General features: G+C 31.3%; 1 protein-coding gene across 1 annotated transcript in view; it reads right to left on the reverse strand.

Moving 5' to 3' along the window:
* The window catches only part of LOC137391210 (probable glutathione S-transferase 7), an 82,713-nt gene that overhangs the window by 45,525 nt on the left and 9,383 nt on the right, over positions 1-27,805 (reverse strand). The gene's annotated exons all lie outside the window — the stretch shown is intronic.

The following is a 27,805-nucleotide window of genomic DNA, read 5'->3' on the forward strand; positions in this document are numbered from 1 at the left end:
TCAAATATTTAATAACAAGATTGACTGAACTTTTAGTGCAGATATGACCAAAAGTATGCAAAATATTTTAACCATTAGCTTGGGAGTGTTAAATAAATACTATCACTGCACACACTGATTTGAGCTATCTCGGTACTATTGAAATAAACTTTGTTCCATTTGAAGGCGTGTACGTCATTCAAATTATGTATGATACTACAGTCAATGTTTTTTGAAGTACTTGGCCAGTTATTGTAACTGCAAACCGTCAAAGATAGTCTCAAATATGTTGTCATACAATTTTTCTGATGTATGATGTAAACATAAAAGAAAAGTGTGTTTGTATTAGTATACAGGTATATTAGTTATTTAGGTACAATTGACAAACTATTAGAAGTGCACACGATATCATAAATTCGCTCAATGCTAGTCAAATAGGGAGTCTGTACTTTTCACCATCAACTATTTAGGGGTCAATATGAACACAAGGGAATGTTTGGTATTTTAATCAGCAAGTTTGTAACCATTAGTTTAACAAATTAGTAGAAATATTATCATGAAAATATATCCCAATATTGGTTGTAGAAAAATTATCGCAGGTGTGTATGATATTTTTACCATTGATTTTGGGACACTTACTGATTATTTTATTTGATATCACAGTCATCATCATTCCTAATACCATTGCTGCTCGATGTTCCAAATTTAATGCCAAAATATCAACTCCAATGAATGTGCTTTTTAAGAAGTTTTCTGAGCACATTGACCAATTAAAACAGAAGAACACAGTCAGTCATAGACAATGTCAACACCATTGCAACAATATGTCCCCAATTTGATGGTAAAATTATTCTCACAGGTGTGTATGATATTTTAACCATTGATTTGGGGACATTGACTGATTATTTTATTTGAAATCACAGTCATCATCATTCCTAATACCATTGCTGCTCGACGTTCCAAATTTAATGCCAAAATATCAACTCCAATGAATGTGCTTTTTAAGAAGTTTTTTGAGCACATTGACCAATTAAAACAGAAGAACACAGTCAGTCATAGACAATGTCAACACGATTGCAACAATATGTCCCCAATTTGATGGTAAAATTATTCTCACAGGTGTGTATGATATTTTAACCATTGATTTGGGGACATTAACTAATTATTTTATTTGAAATCACAGTCATCATCATTCCTAATACCATTGCTGCTCAATGTTCCAAATTTAATGCCAAAATATCAATCCCAATAAATATGCTTCTTAAGCAGTTTCCTGAGCACATTGACCAATTACAACACAATAACTCAGTCAGTCATAGAATATGTCAACACCATTGCAACAATATGTCCTCAATTTGATGGTAAAATTATTCTCACAGGTGTGTATGATATTTTAACCATTGATTTGGGGACATTGACTGATTATTTTATTTGAAATCACAGTCATCATCATTCCTAATACCATTGCTGCTCGATGTTCCAAATTTAATGCCAAAATATCAACTCCAATGAATGTGCTTTTTAAGAAGTTTCTGAGCACATTGACCAATTAAAACAGAAGAACACAGTCAGTCATAGACAATGTCAACACCATTGCAACAATATGTCCCCAATTTGATGGTAAAATTATTCTCACAGGTGTGTATGATATTTTAACCATTGATTTGGGGACATTAACTAATTATTTTATTTGAAATCACAGTCATCATCATTCCTAATACCATTGCTGCTCGATGTTCCAAATTTAATGCCAAAATATCAACTCCAATGAATGTGCTTTTTAAGAAGTTTCTGAGCACATTGACCAATTAAAACAGAAGAACACAGTCAGTCATAGACAATGTCAACACCATTGCAACAATATGTCCCCAATTTGATGGTAAAATTATTCTCACAGGTGTGTATGATATTTTAACCATTGATTTGGGGACATTGACTGATTATTTTATTTGAAATCACAGTCATCATCATTTCTAATACCATTGCTGCTCGATGTTCCAAATTTAATGCCAAAATATCAATTCCAATATTTATGCTTCTTAAGCAGTTTCCTGAGCACATTGACCAATTAAAACAGAAGAACACAGTCAGTCATAGACAATGTCAACACCATTGCAAGAATATGTCCTCAATTTGAAGGTAAAATTATTCTCACAGGTGTGTATGATATTTTAACCATTGATTTGGGGACATTGACTAATTATTTTATTTGAAATCACAGTCATCATCATTCCTAATACCATTGCTGCTCGATGTTCCAAATTTAATGCCAAAATATCAACTCCAATGAATGTGCTTTTTAAGAAGTTTTTGAGCACATTGACCAATTAAAACAGAAGAACACAGTCAGTCATAGACAATGTCAACACGATTGCAACAATATGTCCCCAATTTGATGGTAAAATTATTCTCACAGGTGTGTATGATATTTTAACCATTGATTTGGGGACATTGACTGATTATTTTATTTGAAATCACAGTCATCATCATTCCTAATACCATTGCTGCTCGATGTTCCAAATTTAATGCCAAAATATCAATTCCAATAATTATGCTTCTTAAGCAGTTTCCTGAGCACATTGATCAATTATAACAAAAGAACACAGTCAGTCATAGAATATGTCAACACCATTGCAACCATATGTCCCCAATTTGATGGTAAAATTATTCTCACAGGTGTGTATGATATTTTAACCATTGATTTGGGGACATTGACTGATTATTTTATTTGAAATCACAGTCATCTTCATTCCTAATACCATTGCTGCTCGATGATCCAAATTTAATGCCAAAATATCAATCCCAATAATTATGCTTTTTAAGCAGTTTCCTGAGCACATTGATCAATTATAACAAAAGAACAAAGTCAGTCATAGAATATGTCAACACCATTGCAACCATATGTCCCCAATTTGATGGTAAAATTATTCTCACAGGTGTGTATGATATTTTAACCATTAATTTGGGGACATTGACTGATTATTTTATTTGAAATCACAGTCATCATCATTCCTAATACCATTGTTGCTCGATGTTCCAAATTTAATGCCAAAATATCAACTCCAATGAATATGCTTTTTAAGCAGTTTTCTGAGCACATTGACCAATTAGAACAAAAGAACACAGTCAGTCATAGACAATGTCAACACCATTGCAGCAATATGTCCCCAATTTGATGGTAAAATTATTCTCACAGGTGTGTATGATATTTTAACCATATATTTGGGGACATAGAACAATTATTATGTGTGAAATCACAGTCATGAACAATCAAAAAACCGTTGCTGTAAGATGGCAGTTATTTGACAGCCAAATATCTCAGACATGTTTACGCTATTTTAAACATTTGTATGGTCGCATTAACCAATTATGATCAAATAATGTGCAGTTTTAAACCATGTAAATTCATCATGCCAAGATGTCTCAATTTGATCACAGAACTATTATCACATATGCATATGACTTTACAATTTTTTGTAAGTTCACTTACAGTCACTAATCATTTCAAAGCATCTGGGCTGTGGGAAAATCTCTCTAATTTAATAGCACAAATATCACAGGAAGTTTTAGTTATATTTGAACCATTAGCTTGAAAAAATTTATCTATAATTGTAAGTGCACACTTATTCGCCAACCATCTTAAAGCGAATGTGTGAGACGACTTCACCAATTTTGTGCTAAAACTAATATTGCAACTGTGAATGATTTTGCTTTTATTAGTTTGAAAAATTGATCAATTATTACCAATCTACACACAGTGATCAAGCATCTCATAGCTATTGTGACAAGATGTCCCCAAATAGATGCTAAAATACCACCACCAGTGTTTATAATTATGTAACTATTCTGGGAAGTTGGCCAATATGCAACTCCGCTCACAGTCGTACAACAGCTCAAAGTATCTGTAATAAAATGTCCCTATTGCTCGCTTCATTATCTCCACAAAGCTTGTATGATTTTTTAACCATTTGCTTGGGGATATTGAGCAATTATTACAAAAGCAGTTTGAGTGATATAGCATCTCAACGCCATTGTGCTATGTTGTTGCTAATTTGAGGCTTCAAATATAACCACGAGTTTGCATGATCTTTTAACCATTGGTTTGAAATAATTGTCAAAATTTACTGGTGCATAAATAGTATTAATTCATATCAAGGATGTTACAAAAAGTTTCCTTCAGTTTGTTGTTACATTTGATGACAAAGAATAAAATATCTCTAATTTGGAAAGATGAATACCACAACAAATACTTATTATATTACAACCATTAGTTTGGAACATTACACAATGATTATAAGAGCACAATTAGTCGCCACCAATCTCAAAACATTTGTAATAAGATGTTCCCAAATTGATGGTAAAAATATCAGTGCATGAAAATTTGCTTGTATGGCCATTGATTTAAAAACATAAAGCAAATATCATAACTGTACATACAGTCATAAAATTTCTCAATGCTGTTTCAATAACTACGAATATTATCAAAACCGTTAATTAAAATACAACCATTACTTTTAGAATATTAATGAATAAATTAAGTATACTTTAATCCATAAAAAATTCATGAAACATTGAGAAATTAGAGGTGTGTTTGTTGTTTCAACGATTAATTTTGCAAACATTAGTTTAACCAAATAATAGAAATAGCATTGCGATAATATATCCTCATTTCGGTTTTGGAATTATTATCATGGGTGTGTATGACATTGAACCTATTAGTTTGGGATTTTTACCAATTCTTGTACGGAAATTATTAGGTGTATTAAAAAATATTTATTTTCTTTCAAATATTTGCATGATAGAAACTATTGACCCTATAATTGGCACAGATACACAAGACAACAACACTAATGCAATACAAATATAATATAATTTGTGTACAGCTAAAAGACAATTTTGCAACTAAAGGTGATTTGCTGTCCGCTAAGTAGGTATTTGCCAGAATTATTTATCTTCAGAATCTGTGAAACGAAATACAACCTGTCAAACACATTTCACTTGCTATGCCTGTTTGGCTTTTAATTCATATTGAAGTTTTTAAAAATAAAAATAGACAGTAACTATCAAATTCTTTAAGTATTTAATAAATTTTTAAGTATAACATTTCAACGTGAAACCTTCGGCAATATTTTACTAAGTCAGTATTGTTTATGATAATAATCATCTATGTGAGCAACATCCAATAATATGAAATATTTTGAAAAGGTGATTCGTCTTTACCGCTAACTGTTGTTCACTTTACTTTTCCGATTCAAAACGCATGGCATAATTCTTTGGCAACTGTGCAGTAAGTTGATGAATTGTGAAAGCTGTTTAGATTGGCAAATATGTACGCATGTCTTTAAAAAAAGGGCATAGTGGAAACCATGTGATATAAAATAAAAGTGAGCATGACCATCAGATGTTGCAAATAAAGTTTAAAATCTTGTGCTTAGGTAGATTTTCGACAAATTATTTGCAGTGTCTGTGAGATTTACAAGCTACCATTTCATTAATAACATGTCTCACTCACTGAATCTGCTTGGTTTTTAGCTAACCATAAAGCTGCGCACAGAATAGAATATTATAGAACTGCGTAGACAGAAAATGCTAAGTTCATTTAATATTTGTAAAGCGTCTATGCTATTGAGCACAAACTTTATAAGAGTTTAGGATCTTATTTGTCTTTGATTTAGTGTACAAGCAGAAAATGTTATAATCTTGTCATTGTGCGTGAGCAGCGCTGAACTTTACTGATTGCAGTATTGAATAAGTCTCTTTGTTCCCTAAGTTTAATTGATCCTTCTTCAATATTACATAATCATAAGCAGAACAAGACATGTTCAATGTATGACAGGCAAAGTTTCAACAGTCATAAACATGTTGGCTCAGAAAACTCTCAAACAGAGCAGAAAGTTTATTAATGCTGTGAGAGTTTTTCAAAGCAATTATTAATAAAAAGGGGTGGCTATATACATGTATGAGCTACGCAAAGTAAAGTGAGATGAGTTTTCCAATCTTTAAAACTATAGGTAAGCTTTCCAACAAAGGTAGTAAATGGCCAGCTATAGAATAATTCTAAAAAAATGTTTAATTCAAATTAGCAATCACAATAGAACAATAAGTAGGTTATTGCACTATTGCTATTGATATCTAAAATTATTTTGTTACAATGCAATTTCTAAAAAGACTTGTGTAGTTTTTCAAACAAAATTACAAAATGAAAAAACAAGAGTTTTGGCTTGTGACCTTCCTTGAGTAAAAGACCAAAAGTAATAACTTTGTCAGCAGTAATAACAAACAGTTGACAAGGATCTTCAGGCAATTTTGCAAGTGTGCTTGTGCGAATTTTTAACAAGGGATCTACCAGTTGGTAATTATTGGTGCTCAACACAAGTTTTTGTTTAACTTCGTGTCTAAATTATCAGAAATATTTTTGCAAATTGGTATCATTCCTGCAGACTTTTTATTATTGTGAATTTTATAAGCAATTATCAGCCTCTCTTGCTTCATATAAAATTAGCATTGTAATTAAAACCGTTAAATATTTTTAAGTGTAGTATGTTATGGAGAGCATATCTTTAAAGAAAAAATTTCTTCTCTGGATGAGAGGCCGTGTGAAAGTCGCAAACCATATGATCTTATTATTGCCTGCAAGTAACCGTATTGCATAATTTCCTTTGTTCTATTAATAGAGCTTGTTGCTGTTTGATGTTGCATCATGATTACCTGGACCCTTGCTGCTTAATGTTTAGCAGAAAATAAGTGGAAAGTAATAATATTTACTTGGTTCAGGAGATTTTCTACCAACACTGAAAGTATACCAAAACGACGGATATTAAACAAAAATTATTACAAAAACAATGACACTAGAAAACAACTTTGCAATAATCACTTACTATTAAAGTTCTTGCTGTGCAAGCCGGTACATCAACCGAACTATCTAATGTGATGCAAAAGAAAAAAACTTTGAAAGTGTGACGTTCCAGCAATCAACTTTGAGAATCATGCATTTTGGGTTTAAAAGATTTTTTCCAATTGCAATTTAAATTAAAAACTAAAGCAAATCAGTAAATACATGACTTCAAACCTTCTATAGTTAGGGTGATATAATTCTATTGACTATCATAATTTTCTTCTGGTATAAGTTGCTCATGGTTAAATTGCATTAAAATTGTCAAAATACTAAATTTCTCTTGAGAAATTGAAAAAGGTTTTATAAGAAATACCCTTCATATTTGTTTTAAAATGTAACTGTTCAACTCTTTGTAAATTCGAGAGTCCAATTAAAGAATTAATTTGTGTTCCATATTACGTTTTGTTTTTCATAATGTTATCAAATAAATCATTTGACAATATTGCCCTATGTCAGTATAGCGTATGATAATAGTAGTCTATGGGAACAACATCAATTTAGATGAAATATTTTAAAAATATGATTTGTCTTGATTGTTAGCTTTTGTTCATTTTAATTTTTCTATTTAAGATGCATGTGATAACTCTTCAGAAACTATGCAGTGATTTGATGCACTGCAAAAGCTGTTTAGATAGGCAAATATGTACGCATTTCCTTAAAAAGTGGGCTTAGTGAAAATCATGTGATCTGAAATGAACGTGAGCACGACTATCATTAATCCAAAACAAATGTAATATTTCCTGTTTGAGGCTAGCTAGGTGATGTTGCAAATAAAGTTTAAAACCTGGCACCTGGGTAGATTCTTAAAAACTATTTGCAGTGTCTGGGGATTTTGAAGCCACCATAGCATTTACAACATGTCTCACTTGCTGAGTCTGCTTGCATTTTAGCTAACCATAAAGCTTTGCGCAGAATAGAATACTGTAGAGCAAAGTAGATAGAAAATACTAAATTCATCAAATATTTGTAAAATTGTATATGCTAGCAAGAGCAAACTTTATGAGAGTAAACATTTGATTTGTCTTTGATTGGTGTATAAAGCATCAAACGTTATAATCTTGTTATTGTATATGACCATCAGTACTGAATAAGTTTCTTTGTTCTCCAGATTTAACTCCTGATTCTTCGATATTACATAATCATAAGCAAGGCACTACAGGCTCAAGGTATGACAGGCAAAGATTGAGAAGCGATAACATGTTGGGTCAGACAAATCGCAAACAGCATCAAATATTCACTAATGCCGTGAGACTTTTTCAAAGTAATTATGGAAAAAAGAGCAACTATCAGTAACACAAAGTAAAATTAGATGGGTTTTCCAAACATTGAAACTGTAGATAAAATTTACAACCAAAGTTGTCAATGACCAGTTATAAAATAATTCTCATAAAACTGATTAGTTCAAATTAGCAATCACAATAACAATAGAACAATAAGTAAATTATTGCACTATTGATATCTAAAATTAGTTTGCTACACTGCAATCTATAAAAAATTCTTGCGAATGTCAAATAAGATGTTTCCATGGGAAATATTTGACAACATTGATCTATGTCTGTATAGTTTATGTTAACAGTGATCTTTGTGTGCAACATCAATTCAGATGTAATATTTTGAAAATATGATCCGGCTTGATTATTACAGGTGGTTCACTTTATTTTCTCTATTTAAAACATATAACATTACTCTTTGGCGCCTGAGCAGTAATTTGATGCATTTTGAAAGCTACTTATATTGGCAAATAAGTACGCATTTTCTTAAAAAGATTGGCATAGTAAAAACAATACGATTTAAAGTGAATGTGAACATGAGTATCATTAATACAAAACAAATACAATTTGTTCTGTTTGAGGCTAACTGGGTGATATTGCAAATGAAGTTCAAAATCTCGCGCCTTGGTAAATTATTGACAAATTATTTGCAGTGTCTGTGAAATTTACAAGCTACTATTTTATTAAAAACATGTCTCACTCACTGCATCTGCTTGGTTTTTAATTAACAATAAAGCCTTGTGCCAATAGAATATTATAGAACGGAGTAAATGGAAAATAATAAACTCATTGAATATTTGTAAATTGTATAGCACAAATTTTATGGAAGTAAACATCTTATTTGTCTTTGATTTGGTGTGTAAAGCATCCAATGTTATAATCTTGTTATTACAGATGACCAGCAGTACTGAATAAGTTTCTTTGTTCTCTATATTTAACTTGTGGTTCTGCGATGTTACATAATCATAAGCAAGACACTACAGGCTCAAGGTATGACAGGCAAAGGTTGAGAAGCGATAATATGTTGGCAAACAAATCTCAAATAGCACGAAAATTTTACCAATGCTGTGAGAGTTTTTTAAAGTAACTATTAGAAAAACAAGCAACTATGACCAACAAAAAGTTAAATGAGTCGGTTTTTCAAACATTAAAACTGTAGGTAAGCTTTCCAGCAGAAGTAGTCAATGGCCCGCTATAGAATAATTCTCATACAACTGTTTACTTCAAATTAGGAATCACAATAACAACAGCACCATAATTAATTTATTGCCCTATCGCTGTTGATATCTAAAATTAGTTTGTTACAATGCAATCTATAAAAAATAATTGCAAAGTTTTTGGAACAAAATTAAAAATAGCAAAATAACAAACGTTTACCTGTAAACATTTTTAATTAAAACAGCGCAAGTAATAACTTTGTCAAGAATAATTAAAAAAACAGTTAACAAGAAATTGCTAGCAGTTTTGCCAGTATGATTTTGAAAATCTTTGACCAGGGATCTACTATTTGGTATTTTTTGGTGATCAACAAAAGTTTTGATTTCATTTTGTGTTTTAATTATAAAAAATGTTTTTCTTTATATTGGTCTAACTTCTTTAGATTTTTTATGGTTGTGAATTTTAACACATAGGTAGCAGCCTCTCTCGCTTTATATAAAACAAGCAGATTGCCCGATTTTGCACGGGTAATAAAAATGACGGTTTCAAATGAAGGTGTTTTTTTTATTTCTGCGTACTGCATTTATTTCTGTGTACTTTTTATATATTTGTGTAATTTATACTGTGCCTGTTTCAGTTCTACTACAGCTCTCTACTGATTGTAATATTCTTGCTTATCATATCAATCAAGCTTATGAGAGAGTCATGTAAGTTATGCATTGTTATGTTAAAACAATGCATACTTATTATAAATGAACATACAATAAAAGACAAAAAGACACTGATATTTATATATAGATTTTCAGTATGCATTGCTTATTTGCTGAGATGTTAGCTAAGCGCATTTGGCTTTGTATCGTATAACAAACAAAGTTTCATGCATTCACTGAACCGTATTAGGCTCTTACATATATACACTACTGAAATCCAGCTAAAATTATATATGATGAATACTACAATAAAATTAAAAAAATTTTAATCTGTTGCATTCCCATGAACGAAGTAAAAATAAACATTAAAAAAATCATTCATGTTGACGATTATTTGCGGTCAGTATTTCACACCCATTTAACACCCCAAAAAATATTTTTATTGTTTGCGAGTATGCAAAAACACTTTGCCTTTTTGTATACCTAATTTTTTGCCAATTTCATGTGCTTGGTGGACAATTTCATGTGCAATCTCATGTGCACACTTTCACAATTATGCTATTAAAAGTTATGCATGACTTCATTTCTACTTCAAACTCAGTTCAAAAGTTCTATAGTTGCCTATGAAATCTTTGTTGAGTAATAAATATACATATTATGACACTTTTTTAATTTACTTTTAGGAACTATTAATGATGATACACATGTATGATGTACAAAGGATAACTCAGCGTTAGGCCATTAGCGATTTACATAAACAGACAACAAATTTAATTACGTTACTGAATTAATTTTGTTGCCGTATCTCATTTTATACTGCTAGCAATGCCAGTTATCAACATATTTACATTGCGTCAGCATGAGTTAACTATTATAAACAAAAGTAAAAAGAACAGGTGAGGTGATGACAAGCACTTTTTCAAAAATCCAAAAGCCAAAAAGAATTAAATATATTCATTAAATGTTGACACTGCTGCTTAGTTTTACACATTGATAACCGCAATTGATTAAACTAGAAACTTGTATAATTCCATTGTTTTCAAGCCATACATGAAAAGCAAGCCTAGGGACATAGGAGTTAAATTACAGTCAAGCTTTAGATAAAAGATTGGTATTGTTAACATACTCAATATAGACTTGATGAAATATATATATTTTCTAAAACAACTATAAGTATTTTCAATGAGGAGCGATAAATGTATGGCAGAATTTTCCATCTAGCTGTTTCATTCTCTAAAGATATACTACCTTGTCAAACATCAACGAAAGTTTTTTAGTGGAGCTGATGAAAAAATACTACATAGTAAAAAAGTTCAATGATGGACCGTTGGTCTGAGAAAGAAAAAACAGAAAATTTCATTGAATTCTAACAACATACAGATCTCAGATTACAAATTTGCAGAGACACTTGAAATTGGTTTAATAATGTTTGTTTTAAATGTTTTGAACCAAAATTATCAGACACTCAAGTTAACTTTTAAAATATATTTTAAATCAGAATTTTGACCATTATTATTCATAGATATAGGAAAAATGTAAACGAGTTAGAAAAAGCATTGGAGGCTACATGTTTTATTTTAATATTTTATTCAGTCTAAAAATATCAAGGAAGGATGATGTAGTAAAGTTCTTGCAAAGTCATACAATGGATCAAGATTTGAAGTCAATAAAGTACATGTACAGAGATCTTATGCTTAAGGCTATGTGAAATTAACCTGAGATTTTATGCAGCTATAACTTATGTAAGAAATGTACGTAATGAATTCAAACAAATATTTTGAATAATAAAGCGCAATTTTTTTTTAATTGCGTATAAACTACAACCATATTAAAAATAAAAGCTAGTAAGTAAAGAAGGATGCATATGTGAGAATATTTGAAAAAGTACAAGAGCTCTCAAGGATTATTAAAGGCCTGAACTATTGAAGGAAGCAAACGAGACACACTTTCAAATGTCTTCTGAGCGTGTATAACTGCTGACCAAATACATTATATTGTAAAAAAAAACTCTGCAAATGCTAAACTACAAAATACATTTGTAATGCAGAAGAGCAAATATAGCCTTTAGCTAAACATAAGTTCAAAAATAGTATAAACGCTCAATTTGCTTCTGAAGCTACATTTAAAAAAAAAACTCACAAATATTGTGACTTTTCACTCACAAATATTGTGAGTTTTCATCTCTTGTAATTTCATTCTTGTAGCAACTCGCAAATATTGTGAGTTTTTACAAGGTAGAAATTAGCTCCCCAATAAGATATAATGTCCCCAATTGTTAGGTAAAAAGTTTCTATGAGAAGAAAACTCCGAAAATATTTGCCTACTCACAAATGGAAACAGGTCAAATGTGTGTAAGAATTTAACAAACTTAATGGGGACTTACATATTTTTACACACACCCACACTCACAGATGTTCTCGTACAAATGCAGGTAATTGGGGACAGTGCTCAGATTTTGTCGGGAGTTGGATTAAACTATATATTTTTTAGTTTTTTATAAGAAAAAAGGGTTTAAAAAATTGGGGACGTCCCCAATTTCCGAACGTCCCCAATTTGTCTGTTAAATTCTGGTGTGAGTCCCCAATTGCATGCATTTACAAGTTCACACACACACACACACACACACACACACACACACACACACACACACACACACACACAGTCTTGTAAACGCATGCAATTGGGGACGCGATATTTTTACCATCACTTTGAGGACAATTTTCATCTATCATTGAGAGCTTTAAAAAACAACATATTAAAACATTTTTTGTTGGGTTTACAAATGCACTGATTTTTGGAGCTGTCATCTTATCCGTTTTTCAGTTATAGCCCGTGAGAATTTAACACTAACTTTGGGGACTTCACCTCACACACATGTATGAATTTTTTATCTAATAAACGGGGACTTTTGCATAGAGAAGATAACTCTATCTTATTTTTGTTTTTTTCAACCATTTTGGAGTTGTCGGTATGTGATATTCTTCCCACACTTTCGTAAATGTGGTTGTAAAAGTTATCCATCACTTAATTTTGTCCTCAAATATCAACTTAGAAGTTTAATAGTTCTTTATTAAACCTATTTAAAGTACTAATTCTACACATGTATGGTGCGCAAAGGTTGAATCGACCTGAGACTTTTATGTTTATTAATAAATTCAGTGTAATCAATTGCTTCTCAGAATTTATGGTGATCCGTTCAAGTTAAGGTTTTGAATTGCAAACAGCCAGGCCAAGGTTGCAGGCTGATGTCTATCTAGATTTACTACTTTTCAACATTTAACGCGAGTATGTTCAAGGTAAACATTTTAACATAGTTTTCATAGAACTCTTAAGCCCTGAGATCTGGGCAACAAATTTAATTACTATAATCGATAAAGTATTTTGCTACATCTCATTTTTATCGCTACCAAGAGCAGCCATCAGAAAATTTACATTGCGCGATCATGAGTTAACTTTTTTAAACAAAAGTAAAAATAACCAGGCCAGCAAATGTGAGTAATTTTTTAAAATCAGGAAGCCAAATAAATTTGGATATAGTTAATTTTAGTCGTACTTTTCTGTTTGGTTCCACATGATGATTATCACTTTTAATTTAAATTTTTGCGCAATTCCTTTGTTTGTAAGCCATGCATAAAAAGCCAAGCATAGACGGAGACATATTAGAATCAAGCTTTGGAAATGAAGCATTGGTATCTCCAATATGCCTAATGTAAGCCCAAAAACCTTTACCTTATAAAAATATCTTTATGTTTAATAAATCGTGTTATCCGTACCAAAAATTTGCCTTCTATTACATTTTCCTAAAAATATATTGAGTTGCCCATCTTTGCAAAAGCCATACATTTAACTGTAATCTATTCAAATGTTTAATAACAAGATTGACTCAATTTTTAGTGCAGATATGATCAAAAGTTTGCTAAATATTTTAACCATTAGCTTGGGAGTGTTAAATAAATACTATCACTGCACACACTGATTTGAGCTATCTCGGTACTATTGAAATAAACTTTGTTCAATTTGAAGGCGTGTACGTCATCCACATTACGTATGATACTACAGTCAATGTTTTTTGAAGTAATTGGCCAGTTATTGGAACTGCAAACCATCAAAAATAGTCTCAAATATGTTGTCATACAATTTTTCTGATGTATGATGTAAACATAAAACAAAAGTGTCTTTGTATTAGTATACAAGTATATTCATTATTTAGGTACAATTGACCAACTATTATAAGTGCACACGATATCATAAATTCTCTCAATGCTAGTCTAATAGGGAATCTGTACTTTTCACCCTCAACTATTTAGAGGGCAATTTGAGCACAAGGGAATGTTTGGTACTTTAATCAGCAAGTTTGTAACCATTAGTTTAACAAATTAGTAGAAATATTATTGAGAAAAGATATCCCTATATTGGTTGTAGAAAAATTATCGCAGGTGTGTATGATATTTTTACCATTGATTTGGGGACACTGACTGATTATTTTATTTCATATCACAGTCATCATCATTCCTAATACCATTGCTGCAAGATGTTCCAAATTTAATGCCAGAGTATAAACCCCAATGAATATACTTCTTATTAAGCAGTTTCCTGAGCACATTGACCAATTAGAACAAAAGAGCACAGTCATTCATAGAATATGTCAACACCATTGCAACAATATGTCCCCAATTTGATGGTAAAATTATTCTCACAGGTGTGTACGATATTTTAACCATTGATTTGGGGACATTGACTGACTATCTTATTCTATATCACAGTTAAGATCATTCCTAATACCATTGCTGCAAGATGTTCCAAATTTAATGCCAAAATATCAACCTCGATGAATATGCTTCTTAAGCAGTTTCCTGAACACATTGAACAATTATAACAAAATAACTCAGTCAGTCATAGAATATGTCAACCTCATTGCAACGATATGTCCAAATTTGATGGTAAAATTATTCTCACAAGTGTGTATGATCTTTTAACGATTCATTTGGAGACATTGACTGATTATCTTATTTGATATCACAGTCATGAATATTTCTAATACCATTGCTGCAAGATGTTCCAAATTTAATGCCAAAATACCAACCTCAAAAATATGCTTCTAAAGCAGTTTCCCGAGCACATTGACCAATTATAACAAAACAACACAGTCAGTCATAGAATATGTCAACACCATTGCAACGATATGTCCCCAATTTGATGGTAAAATTATTTTCACACGTGTGTATGATATTTTAACCATTGATTTGGGGACATTGACTGATTATTTTATTTGAAATCACAGTCATCATCATTCATAATACCATTGCTGCTAGATGTTCCAATTTTAATGCCAAAATAGCAACCCCAATAAATATGCTTCTAAAGCAGTTTCCCGAGCACATTGACCAATTATAACAAAACAACACAGTCAGTCATAGAATATGTCAACACCATTGCAGCGATATGTCCCCAATTTGATGGTAAAATTATTCTCACACGTGTGTATGATATTTTAACCATTGATTTGGGGACATTGACTGATTATTTTATTTGAAATCACAGTCATCATCATTCATAATACCATTGCTGCTAGATGTTCCAATTTTAATGCCAAAATATCAACCCCAGTAAATATGCTTCTAAAGCAGTTTCCCGAGTACATTGACCAATTATAATAAAACAACACAGTCAGTCAGTCATAGAATATGTCAACACCATTGCAACGAAATGTCCCCAATTTGATGGTAAAATTATTCTCACACGTGTGTATGATATTTTAACCATTGATTTGGGGACATTGACTGATTATTTTATTTGAAATCACAGTCATCATCATTCATAATACCATTGCTGCTAGATGTTCCAATTTTAATGCCAAAATATCAACCCCAATAAATATGCTTTTTAAACAGTTTTCTGAGCACATTGACCAATTAGAACAAAACAACACAGTCAGTCATAGAATATGTCAACACCATTGCAACAATATGTCCCCAATTTGATGGTAAAATTATTCTCACACGTGTGTATGATATTTTAACCATTGATTTGGGGACATTGACTGGTTATCTTATTTGATATCACAGTCATCATCATTCATAATACCATTGCTGCTAGATGTTAAAATTTTAATGCCAAAATATCAACCCCAGTAAATATGCTTCTAAAGCAGTTTCCCGAGTACATTGACCAATTATAATAAAACAACACAGTCAGTCATAGAATATGTCAACACCATTGCAACGAAATGTCCCCAATTTGATGGTAAAATTATTCTCACATGTGTGCATGATATTTTAACCACTGATTTGGAGACATTGACTGATTATTTTATTTGAAATCACAGTCATCATCATTCATAATACCATTGCTGCAAGATGTTCCAATTTTAATGCCAAAATATCAACCCCAATAAATATGCTTTTTAAACAGTTTTCTGAGCACATGGACCAATTATAACAAAACAACACAGTCAGTCATAGAATATGTCAACACCATTGCAACGATATGTCCCCAATTTGATGGTAAAATTATTCTCACACATATGTATGATATTTTAACCATAGATTTGGGGACATTGACTGGTTATCTTATTTGATATAACAGTCATGAATATTCCTAATACCAAAATGCTGCTAGATGTTCCAAATCTAATGCCAAAATATCAACCCCAGTAAATATGCTTCTAAAGCAGTTTCCCGAGTACATTGACCAATTATAATAAAACAACACAGTCAGTCATAGAATATGTCAACACCATTGCAACGAAATGTCCCCAATTTGATGGTAAAATTATTCTCACAGGTGTGTATGATATTTTAACCATTGATTTGGGGACATTGACTGATTATTTTATTTGAAATCACAGTCATCATCATTCATAATACCATTGCTGCTAGATGTTCCAATTTTAATGCCAAAATATCAACCACAGTAAATATGCTTCTAAAGCAGTTTCCCGAGTACATTGACCAATTATAATAAAACAACACAGTCAGTCATAGAATATGTCAACACCATTGCAATGAAATGTCCCCAATTTGATGGTAAAATTATTCTCACACGTGTGTATGATATTTTAACCATTGATTTGGGGACATTGACTGATCATTTTATTTGAAATCACAGTCATCATCATTCATAATACCATTGCTGCAAGATGTTCCAATTTTAATGCCAAAATATCAACCCCAATAAATATGCTTTTTTAAACAGTTTTCTGAGCACATTGACCAATTAGAACAAAAGAACACAGTCAGTCATAGACAATGTCAACACCATTGCAACAATATGTCCCCAATTTGATGGTAAAATTATTCTCACAGGTGTGTATGATATTTTAATCATTAATTTGGGGACATGGAACAATTATAACAAAACAACACAGTCAGTCATAGAATATGTCAACACCATTGCAACGATATGTCCCCAATTTAATGGTAAAATTATTCTCACACATATGTATGATATTTTAACCATAGATTTGGGGACATTGACTGGTTATCTTATTTGATATAACAGTCATGAATATTCCTAATACCAAAATGCTGCTAGATGTTCCAAATCTAATGCCAAAATATCAACCCCAGTAAATATGCTTCTAAAGCAGTTTCCCGAGTACATTGACCAATTATAATAAAACAACACAGTCAGTCATAGAATATGTCAACACCATTGCAACGAAATGTCCCCAATTTGATGGTAAAATTATTCTCACAGGTGTGTATGATATTTTAACCATTGATTTGGGGACATTGACTGATTATTTTATTTGAAATCACAGTCATCATCATTCATAATACCATTGCTGCTAGATGTTCCAATTTTAATGCCAAAATATCAACCCCAGTAAATATGCTTCTAAAGCAGTTTCCCGAGTACATTGACCAATTATAATAAAACAACACAGTCAGTCATAGAATATGTCAACACCATTGCAATGAAATGTCCCCAATTTGATGGTAAAATTATTCTCACACGTGTGTATGATATTTTAACCATTGATTTGGGGACATTGACTGATCATTTTATTTGAAATCACAGTCATCATCATTCATAATACCATTGCTGCAAGATGTTCCAATTTTAATGCCAAAATATCAACCCCAATAAATATGCTTTTTAAACAGTTTTCTGAGCACATGGACCAATTATAACAAAACAACACAGTCAGTCATAGAATATGTCAACACCATTGCAACGACATGTCCCCAATTTGATGGTAAAATTATTCTCACACGTGTGTATGATATTTTAACCATTGATTTGGGGACATTGACTGGTTATCTTATTTGATATCACAGTCATCATCATTCATAATACCATTGCTGCTAGATGTTCCAATTTTAATGCCAAAATATCAACCCCAGTAAATATGCTTCTAAAGCAGTTTCCCGAGTACATTGACCAATTATAACAAAACAACACAGTCAGTCATAGAATATGTCAACACCATTGCAACGAAATGTCCCCAATTTGATGGTAAAATTATTCTCACACGTGTGCATGATATTTTAACCATTGATTTGGGGACATTGACTGATTATTTTATTTGAAATCACAGTCATCATCATTCATAATACCATTGCTGCAAGATGTTCCAATTTTAATGCCAAAATATCAACCCCAGTAAATATGCTTCTAAAGCAGTTTCCCGAGTACATTGACCAATTATAATAAAACAACACAGTCAGTCATAGAATATGTCAACACCATTGCAACGAAATGTCCCCAATTTGATGGTAAAATCATTCTCACAGGTGTGTATGATATTTCAACCATTGATTTGGGGACGTTGACAGATTATTTTATTTGAAATCACAGTCATCATCATTATTAATACCATTGCTGCTAGATGTTCCAATTTTAATGCCAAAATATCAACCCCAATAAATATGCTTTTTTAAACAGTTTTCTGAGCACATTGACCAATTAGAACAAAAGAACACAGTCAGTCATAGACAATGTCAACACCATTGCAACAATATGTCCCCAATTTGATGGTAAAATTATTCTCACAGGTGTGTATGATATTTTAATCATTAATTTGGGGACATGGAACAATTATTATGTGTGAACTCACAGTCATGAACAATCTAAAAACTGTTGCTGTAAGATGGCCGTAATTTGACAGCCAAATATCTCAGACATGTTTACGCTATTTTAAACATTTGTATGGTCGCATTAACCAATTCTGATAAAAGAATGTACAGTTTTAAGCCATGTAAATTCATCATGGCAAGATGTCTCAATTTGATGACAGAACTATTATCACATGTGCATATGACTTTACAATTTTGTGTAAGTTCACTTACAGTCACTAATCATTTCAAAGCATTTGGGCTGTGGTAAAATCTCTCTAATTTAATGGCACAAATATCACAGCAAGTTTTTGTTATATTTGAAACGTTAGCTTGAAAAAATTGATCTATAATTGTAAGTGCACACTTATTCGTTAACCATCTTAAAGCGAATGTGTGAGAAGATTTCAACAATTTTGTGGCAAAACTATTATTGCAACTGTGAATGATATTGCTTCCATTAGTTTGAAACATTGACCAATTATTACCAATCTACACGCAGTTATCAAGCATCTCATAGCTATTGTGACAAGATGTCCTTAAATAGATGCTAAGATACCATCACCAGTGTTTATAATTATGTAACTATTCTGGGAAGTTGGCCAATTGATGCAACTCCGCTCACAGTCATACAAATATGTATAAACAAATATGTAGAAGTCATATGTAATAAAATGTCCCTAATGCCTGCTCCATTATCTCCACAAAGCGTGTATGATTTTTTAACCATTTGCTCGGGGATATTGAGCAATTATTACAAAAGCAGTTTGAGTGATATAGCATATCAACGCCATTGTGCTATGTTGTTGCTAATTTGAGGGTTCCAATATAACCACGAGTTTGCATAACCTTTTAACCATTGGTTTGAAATAATTGTCAAAATTTACTGGTGCATGCATAGTATTAATTCATATCAAGGATGTTATAAAAAGTTTCCTTCAGTTTGTTGTTACATTTGATGACAAAGAATAAAATATTTCTAATTTGGAAAGACGAATACCCCAACAAATACTTATTATATTACAACCATTAGTTTCGAACATTACACAATGATTATAAGAGCAGAATTAGTCGCCACCAATCTCAAAACATTTGTAATAAAATTTTCCCAAATTGATGGTAAAAATATCAGTGCATGAACATTTGCTTGTATGGCCATTGGTTTGAAAACATAAAGCAAATATCATAACTGTACATACAGTCATAAAATTTCTCAATGCTATTTCAATAACTACGAATATTATCAAAACCATTCATTAAAATACAACCATTACTTTTAGAATATTGATGAATTAATTAATTATACTTTCATCCGTAAAAAATTCATTGAACACATATCCTCATTTCGGTTTCGGAATTATTATCATGGGTGTGTATGCCATATAACCTATTAGTTTGGGATTTTTACTAAATCTTGTACGAAAATTATTGGGTGTAATAAAATATATTTATTTGTTTCAAATATTAGCATGATAGAAACTATTGAGCCTATAATTGGCACACGTAAACAAGACAACAACACTAATGCAATACAAATATAATATAATTTGTGTACAGCTAAAAGACAATATTGCAACTAAAGGTGAATTGCTGTCTACTAAGTAGATATTTGCCAGATTATTTTCAGAACCTGTGAAACAGAATACAACCTTTCAAACACATTTCACTTGCTATGCCTGTTTGGCTTTTAATTCATATTGAAGTTTTTAAAAATAAAAATAGACAGTAACTATCAAATTCTTTAAGTATTTAATAAAATTTTAAGTATAACATTTCAGTGTGAAACCTTCGGCCATGTTTTCCTAAGTCAGTATTGTTTATGATGATAATCATCTATGTGAGCAACAACTAATAATATGAAATATTTTGAAAAGGTGATTCGTCGTTACCGTTAACTGTTGTTCACTTTACTTTTTTGATTCAAGACGCGTGGCATAACTCTTTGGCAATTGTGCAGTAAGTTGATGGATCGTGAAAGCTGTTTAGATTGGCAAATATGTACGCATGTCTTTAAAAAATGGGCATAGTGGAAACCATGTGATATATAATAGAAGTGAGCATGACTATCTGATGTTGCAAATAAAGTTTAAAATCTTGCGCCTAGGTAGAATCTTGACAAATTATTTGCAGTGTATGTGAGATTTACAAGCAACCATTTTATTAACAACATGTCTTACTCACTGAATCTGCTTTGTTTCTAGCTAACCATAAATCCTTGCACAGAATAGGATATTATAGAATGGAATAGACAGAAAATATTAAATTCATTGAATATTTGAAAAGTGTATACGCTATTGAGCACAAACTTTATGAGAGTTTAGGATCTTATTTGTCTTTGATGTAGTGTACAAGCATAAAATGTTATAATCTTGTTATTGTGCATGAGCAGTACTGAATTTTACTGATTGCAGTATTGAATAAGTTTCTTTGTTCTCGGAGTTTAATTGGTGCTACTTCAATATTACATAATCATAAGCAGAACACGACATGTTCAATGTATGACAGGCAAAGTTTCAACAGTGATAAACATGTTGGCTCAGAAAAATCTCAAACAGCGCAGAAAGTTTATCAATGCTGCGAGACTTTTTCAAAGCAATTATTAATAAAAAGGGGTGGCTATATACATGTATGAGCTACGCAGAGTAAAGTGAGATGAGTTTTCCAATCTTTAAAACTATATGTAAGCTTTCCAACAAAAGTAGTCAACGGCCAGCTATAGAATATTTCTAAAAAAAAGGTTAGTTCAAATTAGCGATCCCAATAGAACAATAAGTAGGTTATTGCACTATTGCTATTGCTATCTAAAATTATTTTGTTACAATGCAATTTCTAAAAAGGCTTGCGTAGTTTTTTAAATAAAATTACAAATTGACAAAACAGGAATTTTGGCTCGTGAGCTTCCTTGAATAAAAGACCAAAAGTAATAACTTTGTCAGCAGTAATAAAAACAGTTGACAAAGATCTTCAGGCAATTTTGCAAGTGTGCTTTTGCGAATTTTCAACAAGGGATCTACCAGTTGGTAATTATTGGTGCTCAACACAAGTTTTTGTTTAATTTTGTATCTAAATTTTCCGAAATATTTTTGCAAATTGGTATCATTCCTGCAGACCTTTTATTATTGTGAATTTTATAAGCAATTATCAGCCTCTCTTGCTTCATATAAAATTAGCATTGTAATTAAAACTGTTAAATATTTTTCAGTGTAGTATGTTATGGAGAGCATATCTTAAGAGAACAAATTTCTTCTCTGGATGAGAGACTGTGTAAAAGCCGCAAACCATATAATCTTATTATTGCCTGCGAGTAACCGTATTGCATAACTTGCTTTGTTCTATTAATAGATCTTGTTGCTGTTTGATGTTGCATCATGATTACCCGGGCCCTTGCTGCTTAATGTTTAGCAGAAAATAAGTGGAAAATAATAATATTTACTTGGTTCAGGAGATTCTCTAACAACACTGAAAGTATACCAAAACGACGGATATTAAACAAAAATTATTAGAAAAACATTGGCACTAGAAAACAACTTAGCAATAATCGCTCACTATTAGAGTTCTTGCTGTGCAAGCCGTTACATCAACCGAACTATCTAATGTGATGCAAAAGAAAAAAACTTTGTGAGTGTGATATTCCAACAATCAACCTTGAGAATCATGCATTTTGAGTTTAAAATATTTTTCCAATTGCGATTTAAATTAAAAACTAAAGCAAATCAGTAAATACATGACTTCAAGCCTTCCATAGTTGGAGGTGATATAATTCTATTGTCTATCATAATTTTCTTCTGGTATAAGTTGCTTATGGTTAAATTGCATATAAATTGTCAAAATAATAAATTTCTCTTGAGAAATTGAAAAAGGTTTCATAAGAAAGATCCTTCATATTTGTTTTAAAATATAACTGTTCAACTCTTTTTAAATTCGATAGTCTGATTAAAGAATTAATTTGTGTTCCATATTACAGGTTGTTTTTCATAATGTTATCAAATAAATCATTTGACAATATTGCCCTATGTCAGTATAGCGTATGATAATAGTAGTCTATGGGAACAACATCAATTTAGATGAAACATTTTAAAAATATGATTTGTGTTGATTGTTAGCTTTTGTTCATTTTATTTTTTCTATTTAAGACGCATGTGATAACTCTTTGGAAACTATGCAGTGATTTGATGCACTGCGAAAGCTGTTTAGATAGGCAAATATGTACGCATTTCCTTAAAAAATGGGCTTAGTGAAAATCATGTGATCTGAAATGAACGTGAGCATGACTATCATTAATCCAAAACAAATGTAATATTTCCTGTTTGAGGCTAGCTAGGTGATGTTGCAAATAAAGTTTAAAACCTGGCACCTGGGTAGATTCTTAAAAACTATTTGCAGTGTCTGGAGATTTTGAAACCACCATAGCATTTACAACATGTCTCACTTGCTGAGTCTGATTGCATTTTAGCTAACCATAAAGCTTTGCGCAGAATAAAATATTGTAGAGCAAAGTAGACAGAAAATACTAAATTCATCGAATATTTGTAAATTGTATATGCTAGCAAGAGCAAACTTTATGAGAGTAAACATTTGATTTGTCTTTGATTGGTGTATAAAGCATCGAATGTTATAATCTTGTTATTGTATATGACCAGCAGTACTGAATAAGTTTCTTTGTTCTCCAGATTTAACTCCTGCTTCTTTGATATTACATAATCATAAGCAAGACACTACAGGCTCAAGGTATGACAGGCAAAGATTGAGAAGCGATAACATGTTGGGTCAGACAAATCGCAAACAGCATCAAAATTTCACTAATGCCGTGAGACATTTTCAGAGTAATTATGGAAAAAAGAGCAACTATCAGTAACACAAAGTACATTTAAATGGGTTTTCCAAACATTGAAACTGTAGATAAAATTTACAACCCAAGTTGTCAATGACCAGTTATAAAATAATTCTCATAAAACTGATTAGTTCAAATTAGCAATCACAATAACAATAGAACAATAAGTAAATTATTGCACTATTGATATCTAAAATTAGTTTGCTACACTGCAATCTATAAAAAATTCTTGCGAATGTCAAATAGGATGTTTCCATGTGAAATATTTGACAACATTGATCTATGTCTGTATAGTTTATGACAACAGTGATCTTTGTGTGCAACATCAATTCAGATGTAATATTTTGCAAATATGATCCGGCTTGATTATTACAGGTGGTTCACTTTATTTTCTCTATTTAAAACATATAACATTACTCTTTGGCGCCTGAGCAGTAATTTGATGCATTTTGAAAGCTATTTATATTGGCAAATAAGTACGCATTTTCTTAAAAAGATTGGCATAGTAAAAACCATGTGATTTAAAGTGAACGTGAACATGAGTATCAATAATACAAAACAAATACAATTTGTTCTGTTTGAGGCTAACTGGGTGATATTGCAAAGGAAGTTCAAAATCCCGCGCCTAGGTAAATTATTGACAAATTATTTGCAGTGTCTGTGAAATTTACAAGCTACTATTTTATTAAAAACATGTCTCACTCACTGCATCTGCTTGGTTTTTAATTAACAATAAAGCCTTGTGCCAATAGAATATTATAAAATGGAGTAAATGGAAAATAATAAACTCATTGAATATTTGTAAATTGTATATGCTATTGAGCACAAATTTTATGGAAGTAAACATCTTATTTGTCTTTGATTTGGTGTGTAAAGCATCCAATGTTATAATCTTGTTATTACAGATGACCAGCAGTACTGAATAAGTTTCTTTGTTCTCTATAATTAACTTGTGGTTCTGCGATGTTACATAATCATAAGCAAGACACTACAGGCTAAATGTATGACAGGCAAAGGTTGAGAAGCGATAACACGTTGGCTCAAATAAATCTCAGATAGCACGAAAATTTTACCAATGCTGTGAGAGTTTTTTAAAGTAACTATTAAAAAAACAATCAACTGTGACCAACAAAAAGTTAAAAAGTCAGTTTTTCAAACATTAAAATGTAGGTAAGCTTTCTAACAGAAGTAGTCAATGGCCAGCTATAGAATAATTCTCATAATACTGTTTACTTCAAATTAGGAATCACAATAACAATAGCACCATAATTAAATTATTGCCCTATCGCTATTGATATTTAAAATTAGTTTGTTACAATGCAATCTATAAAAAATAATTGCAAAGTTTTAGGAACAAAATTAATAATAGCATCTACTATAGATTTACAAATACTACAAATAGATCTACTACTTGGTTTTTTTTTGGTGATCAACAGAATTTTTGGTTTCATTTTGTGTTTTAATTATAAAAAATGTTTTTTTTTATATTGGTCTAACTTCTTTAGATTTTTTATTGTTGTGAATTTTTACAAATAGGTAGCAGCCTCTCTTGCTTTATATAAAACAAGCAGATTGCCCGATTTTGCATGGGTAATAAAAATGACGTTTTTAAATAAAGCTTTGTTTTATTTCTGCGTACTGCATTTATTTCTGTGTACTGTTTATATATTTGTGTAATTCATACTGTGCCTGTTTCAGTCCTACTACAGCTCTCTACTGATTGCAATATTCTTGCTTAGCATATCAATCAAGCTTATGAGAGAGTCATGTAAGTTATGCATTGTTATGTTAAAACAATGCATACTTGTTATAAATAAACATACAATAAAAGACAAAAAGACGCTGATATTTATATATAGATTTTCAGTATGCATTGCTTATTTGTTGAGACGTTAGCTAAGCGCATTTGGCTTTGTATCGTATAGCAAACAAAGTTTCATGCATTCACTGAACCGTATTAGGCTCTTACACATATACATTACTGAAATCCAGCTAAAATTATATATGATGAATACTACAATAAAATTAAAAAATTTTTTATCTTTTGCATTCCCATGAACGAAGTAGTAATAAACATTAAAAAAATCATTCATGTCGATGATTTTTTGCGTTCAGTATTTCATACCCATTTAACACCCCAAAAAATCTTTTTATTGTTTGCGAGTATACAAAAAAACTTTGTATACTTAACTTTTTGCCAATTTCATGTGCTCGGTGGACAATTTCATGTGCAATTTCAAGTGCACACTTTCATAATTATGCTATTAAAAGTTATGCATGACTTCATTTCTACTTCAAACTCAGTTCAAAAGTTCCATAGTTGTCTATGAAATCTTTGTTGAGTAATAAATATACATATTATGACACTTTTTTAATTTACTTTTAGGAACTATTAATTCTACACATGTATGATGTACAAAGGATAACTCAGCATTAGGCCATTAGCGATTGGCATAAACAGACAACAAATTTAATTACGTTACTGAATTAATTTTGTTGCCGTATCTCGTTTTATACTGCTAGCAATGCCAGTCATCAACATATTTACATTGCGTCAGCATGAGTTAACTATTATAAACAAAAGTAAAAAGAACAAGTGAGGTGATGGCAAGCACTTTTTCAAAAATCCAAAAGCCAAAAATAATTAAATATATTCATTAAATGTTGGCACTGCTGCTTAGTTTTGCACATTGATAACCGCAATTGATTAAACTTGAAACTTGTATAATTCCATTGTTTTCAAGCCATACATAAAAAGCAAGCATAGGGACATAGGAGTTAAATTACAATCAAGCTTTAGATAAAAAGATTGGTATTGTCAACATACTCAATATAAACTTGATGAAATATATATTTTTTCTAAAACAACTATAAGTATTTTCAATGAGGAGCGATAAATGTATTGCAGAATTTTCCATCTAGCTATTTCATTCTCAAAATATATACTACCTTGTCAATCTTTGTAATTGACTCTGATCTTTTAGTAGCAACGAAAGTTTTTTAAGACTATGTGAAATTAACCTGAGATTTTATGCAGCTATAACTTATGTAAGAAATGTACGTAATGAATTAAAACAAATCTTTTGAATAATAAAGCGCAATTTTTTTTAATTGCATATAAACTACAACCATACTAAAATGAAAGCTAATAAGTGAAGAAGGATGCATATGTGAGAATATTTGAAAAAGTACAAGAGCTCTCAAGGATTATTAAAGGCCTGAACTATTGAAGGAAGCAAACGAGACCCACTTTCAAATGTCTGCTGAGCGTGTATAACTGCTGACCAAATACATTATAATGTAAAAAAAACTTTGCAAATGCTAAACTACAAAATACATTTGTAATGCAGAAGAGCAAATATAGCCTTTAGCTAAACATAAGTTCAAAAATAGTGTAAACGCTCAATTTGCTTCCGAAGCTACATTATAAAAAACTCACAAATATTGTGACTTTTCACTCACAAATATTGTGAGTTTTCATCTCTTGTAATTTCATTCTTGTAGAAACTCGCAAATATTGTGAGTTTTTACAAGGTAGAAATTAGCTCCCCAATAAGATATAATGTCCCCAATTGTTAGGTAAAAAGTTTCTATGAGAAGAAAACTCCGAAAATATTTGCCTACTAACAAATGGAAACAAGTCAAATGTGTGTGAGAATTTAACAAACTTTATGGGGACTTACATATTTTTTCACACACCCACACTCACAGATGTTCTCGTACAAATGCAGGCAATTGGGGACAGTGCTCAGATTTTGTCGGGAGTTGGATTAAACTATATATTTTTTAGTTTTTTATAAGAAAAAAGGGGTTAAAAGATTGGGGACGTCCCCAATTTCCGAACGTCCCCAATTTGTCTGTTAAATTCCGGTGTGAGTCCCCAATTGCATGCATTTACAAGTTCACGCACACACACACACACACACACACACACACACACACACACACACACACACACACAC

The sequence above is a fragment of the Watersipora subatra genome, chromosome 3 (assembly GCF_963576615.1).
Source record: "Watersipora subatra chromosome 3, tzWatSuba1.1, whole genome shotgun sequence".
NCBI classification, from domain to species: Eukaryota; Metazoa; Bryozoa; class Gymnolaemata; order Cheilostomatida; family Watersiporidae; genus Watersipora; species Watersipora subatra.